The sequence below is a fragment of the Chenopodium album genome, chromosome 12 (genome assembly GCF_948465745.1).
Source record: "Chenopodium album chromosome 12, dcCheAlbu1.1, whole genome shotgun sequence".
Lineage (NCBI taxonomy): Eukaryota > Viridiplantae > Streptophyta > Magnoliopsida > Caryophyllales > Amaranthaceae > Chenopodium > Chenopodium album.
Window position 1 is genome coordinate 37,891,462 of NC_137845.1, and position 5,743 is coordinate 37,897,204.

Genomic DNA, 5,743 nt, shown 5'->3' on the forward strand with positions numbered 1-5,743 from the left:
GAGCTGGGAGATGACGGCTTTACACTCGTTCAGAGTGGGTCGGCCCAGAATAATGTTATAGGCGGACGATCATATGTCGCCCTTTTCCCTTCTGCCCCAACCAGATGGGTTGGTCAATTTGTCCAACTGGGTGCACGACCCCTCCTCCGAAACCAACAAGTGGATGAGAGACGTCGCGCATATTGTCCAGCTTGTAATTGAGCTTGGACAGACACTTGTAGTTGATGAGGTCAGAGGAGCTACCCGTCTCTATAAGGATCCGACCAACCAGTTGGTTGGCGACCTTACATTCAATGACGACCGGGTCGTCATGTGGTTGGCGGACTTTGCCTCGATCTTTCTCAGTGATGAGGACGTTTGGGAAAGTACCACTAGCAGAGGTATGTCCATCATCAACAGAATGGATCATCTTCTTCAGATGATCCCTGGTGCCCCGGATGGTCAGGCCACCACTTGCGAATCCGCCTACAATGGTGTAGACCGGCTCCTTGTCAGTATCCGAACTACTAGCAGGGTGGATAGTCTTAGACGATTGCCCCGGATTCGTCTTGACAGTCTCTTTGAACTTCAAGATGTAAGATTTCAGCACCCCTTGTCAGCCAGACGGTCCAACGTCCGCTTGAGACTATAGCAGTCGTTGGTGTCATGACCGGCTTCCTCATGGAAGTGGCAGTATTTATTTCTGTTCCGTGACTGGACGAAACTCTTCATCGGATTCGGCTTCTCAATGGTCAGCCGGTCCTTTATCTCCATGAGGATGGAGTAGCAATCTTTATTAAACTCATACCTTGGGACGTACGGTTTGAATTCTTTCTTTTTCTTTTTGGACGGCTGATCAGGCTCATCAACCGCCCAAACTTCTTTTCTCTTTTTGCTCTCTTTAGATTTTTGAGCCGACTGAGCAGACCGACTCTCTTTCTTTTTGTCAAAATTTTTGGAGTTCGACTGATGGCTAGACGAGCAGAGGTCGGTAGCTTGAATAAAGCTCTCCGCCTCTATCAACGCCTCTTGGAGGGTAAAGACCCTCTTCCGGACGAGTTCAAACTTAAAGGTTGACCCATCCTTCAAACCCTTGAAGAAGTCTGTATAAGCTACCTCGTCAAATAGCCCTTGTATTTGGATTCTCACCAGATTGAACCGTCTGACATAGGAGCAGAGTCCTTCTCTCTCTCCCTGCTATATGGTGCTCAAGTCGAGACTTGTTTACTTGGCAGGGATGTTCATCGAGAAGTTAGAGGCAAACCGAAAGACAAGCCTCCTGAAGCTATCAATGAATCCGGCTGACAGGTTGCCAAACCATTGTTGGGCTATGCCTTTCAAGGTAGCCGGGAAGCATCGGCACCTCATAACATCCTCCAACCCCTGCATGTGCATAAGGTTGGTGTAGGCCATGAGGTGGTCCTCAGGGTTGGTGGTACCATCATAGTCACCAACCAAAACATTCTTAACCTTGGTCGGTTGTGCCGCCTCGGTTATTTCCTTGGTGAACGCAAAAGTTTGTCCACCAAGTTTAAGCAGCCGGAGCTGCCAGTCCAAGGGTTGGACATTATATGTCGTCTGTCCCCCAAAGAGAGTCGGCTGTATGAAAGAAGGGGTGTACTGCCCGTATGACATATGAGGCACATACGGGTGTAGGGAATATTTCAAGCATCCCACACTTGAGCCCCACTGTGATCATACACTTAAGCATGGTGGCGTCTAAAGGGAAGGAAGCTAGAGCAAAAGAGTCACCAACAAGTTTTAGGAACTTGTAAACCGTTCACAGGGTGAAGGTTACACCCATTCATCATCCATGAGCTTGCTAACTCCATAGTGGTCTGGAACAATAACTGGATATTCAGGGATAAAATACAAATCCAACCTAAAAGAGATTGAACCTACCCTAAATAATAGGCCTCTACTTTATTCTTCTCATATTCATGTGCGCTTTCTGACTAACATACAATCAATATATTAATCCTAAACCTGTTTAATCTATGTTGGTTGAATATTAATGCACAAACAAAACTATTATTGGCGATTACTTGAATTAAAACCACATTAGCCTAAATAAAATTATTAATTATCTTATTAAGTGTGATTACAAATACAATTCCCTTTAAACCTGCAACAAAGGGCGTGATCAAGCAATAACAATAATATATCAAGCAACATAATAATAACAACAATCATTATCATCAAAACAATCTCAATCTCATTAAAGCATAATAATATTAGCAAGACCCTAGGCATGATACTAACTAGATTAATAACAAATCCTAGCATGTCACTAAACAATAAAGATCAAATCTTTAACCCTAACATGATACTAGCATGATAGAAGAAATAGGAAGCAACCTAAACATGATACTAGAAACATATATGATATTAGAAATATTAGTTAATACCCTAAACATGACACTAGGAATCATAAAGACATCCTAACATGATACTAGGAATTAAAATAATCTAAGCGTGCTTACATGAATATAGCAATTAAAACAACTTACTTTATTGCCTCGTATTTCTTTCTATCAAAACAATACACACGTTAGTAACTTCAAGGAAAATATTAAATCAAACAATTAATTCAAATAATTGAAATAGGGATTTGGGACCAAACCCTCATAAAGTATCAACCTTTCACATCTAAGGTGAAGGCCACTTCGAACTTGGCTAGGTGTGTCTAGAACTCGTGAATGCGATATTGTGTTTATAAAAAGGCTAGGCTAGAAAGAGGAAGAGAGATGAGAAGAGAATTCGAATTGTTAAAGATTGTTGGTGATTGTGAATGAATAAAAACGGGGAAATACGACCCTGTTTATAAGGAAAAAGGTCCCAAAACGATAAAAAAAGATCGAATTCCATTCGGAGTAAAACTGCTCCCATCGCGACGCGATAATGTCCATCGCGACGTGATGGCTCTGTCGTTTCGCGATGGTTCACGCGCTAAATCAAAGCCATACAGAGTCCTTAATCTAATTAATCTAGATTAATTAACGACCGTAATTATCTTTTAAAATCAGATTTAATTCTTTTTAAAAACACTTGTTTTATTCCAAATAAAATTCTTTATTTTCTAAAAGATATAATTACTAATCCTAATTCCACTAGAATTTAAAATAACCTTCTAGATTATTCTAGAAAATTAAAACCAATCCTAATTAATTTAGGAATATTAATTAATGGGTCATCCACTTGATCATTGGGCCGTATAAAACCATTTCGGGCCCAATTTAGTATTCTGGCCATAACTTCCTCATTATTCATCGGAATTGGGCTTATAATATACCGTTAGAAAGATCTTTTCAAGACCAATCAAAATACACTATTATTGGACCCTTATATGGACCATACTAAACTGGACTGGACATTTTTAATAAATAGAGTAAGAAAAGAAATATTTTCGAAAACAGAAAGATGTATTTTTATTAAAACGACCGCATCACAAGACTTTTCACATTTCACCTTGTTTGATAATCAAATGACGTGAAAGATATTCATCACTAGATTTGGTTTTTGGGAAGACAGAATTAGATGTCTACAGAAGCCCTCACTTTGACTGAGTTTGGAGAAACATAAGTTTTGAAAACAAAAGTCAAAGTAACGATAAGGACGGAGAATGATTCAGAACGTTCTGCGATTCTAAATCATTCTTGTAATGCAGATACCTGCAAACTAGCATTAGTTTAAACAGATAAATGAGTTAAGAAACGTGTATCTTGCACCGTCGAGTACACGTCTCTGGAGCAACCGAACTTTGTTGTTGTATTTGTTGTGCCGACTTCCACGATACCTTGCGAACCCCATCTGAAGGTAATGTGCCTCGCTGTCTTCATTTGTTTGTGACAATCCTCCACAGTACCTCAGGAACATCGGCGAAGGTGAGTGTACCTGTAATACCCCGTATTTATGAAACGTATTTCTAATTATTTAATTAATTAGTATTCTCTTAAAAAGGGTATTTAGTAATTTATTTTACTATTTGAATTTTGAAGCCAAGATGATATTTAAATTTTGGCGCCAAAAGTATCTTAAAAACTCAATTATTATTTTTGGATTTTGGATAAGATTTATTATCCATTTATTTTATTTTAAAAACCGGATTATTTATATATATTTCGGATATTTTAACTAATCAAAATTTTATTTTAATTATTTAATTAGGAGGTTCGAATTTCCTAAATAATAAGCTATGATTTTTGGATTTTCTAAGTGTAGAAAATCTGATTTTCTTAGTGAATTTATTTAGTGAATAATTGGTATTTTCTTAATTAGTTACTTTATACAATAAATATTATTTACACAATTATTTTTAATTCCTTAAAACTAGCAAATTAATTCCCTAAATATCTAAAGGGAGGTCCGAAAATATGAGCTTGGGAAAGCTCAAATTTTCAGCCACCATGATGGATGTAAATTGTATTTTCAATTATCTCCTCAAAATCTCTTATTTTCCTTAATTTTATTTTTCCATCTCACAAAGATTTGATCATCTTATTTTCCTACCTTTTATTTCTCTTGATTATTCCCCAAGTAATCTTCCTTGCCATATTATTTTTCATGACAACATACCTTCCATATTTTTGTTATACACAATCACCTTAATATCAAAACTTTCCATATTTCTTTCATTCTCTTCTCCAAGTAATTCCTTATTTCTTTTTACCATAATTCTTCCCACATTCTCTTGCCATAATTCTTGCATGAGCTAGCCTATAAATACCCCTTCATACCTCTCATTCTTCACACCAAAAACCCAATTCTCTTCTTCTCTCTTCTTCTTCTTTTCCCTAAACCTTTTCATACTTTTCTTCTCCTCTTTTCATACATATATTATCCCGTATACCTTTGAAGCCAGTTTTCGGGCACCCTTCTGTTCAGTTTTGGGGTTTTGCTATTTCACAGAAGATTGTTCCTCTCAAAAAATCCTTGAGGTTAGACTCAAGAATCACCCAATTCGGAGTTATATTGAAGGAGTTATGACCTCTGCAAGTTATGCCTATTCTTTCCAACGAAAATTCAATTTTCTTTAATCCTATTCCTTTATCTTCTTCATGGTTAGTTTTCTAAAATACAAATACCTATTTAAAAGCTATAATTTTTTATTAAAGTATTATTTTAAAAGAGTTTTATAGTCCATGCACATTAGATTTGAGTTTATGTTGTGATAACCTTATGGTTATGTTATTTACAAGGTGTATTCGTGATTGAACTTTGAAAGTGCGAAGTGTTGATTGATATTCGGAATCAAGGTTCTTGAGGTTCTTTTTGTGTGGTTTTTCTAGCAAGGATCAAGGTACGTTTAGGTGGCTAGATACCTTTGAAAGTGATTGGTTTGAATAACGTGTTTTATATGATTTAATTGGTGATTGAATTAAATTGATTTGAATTATGATTTTGAAATAAATTATATTTGGAGGTATTGATTTTAATATTTAATTTGTTTTAATAAAAGTATTTTGAATGATTGATTTTTAAATCTTGTTTTGAATGGTTTGGATTACTTATCGTGTTTAAATAAAGGAATTGATTTTAAAAGGTTTGTTGAATTAAATAAAAGGTTTTTCAAGGAAGAGTTATTGATTTTTGAAAAGTTATTAATATGAGATTTTATTCTCAAGTATCTATTTAAAAGGTTTTGATTTTGAAAGTATGTGGAATTATTAAAAAGGAGTTTGAATTATATTGGAATTTATTGGATATTAAAAGGATTTATTGAACCATTGAATTATTATTATTAATGCTTTATAAGCATGTTGGT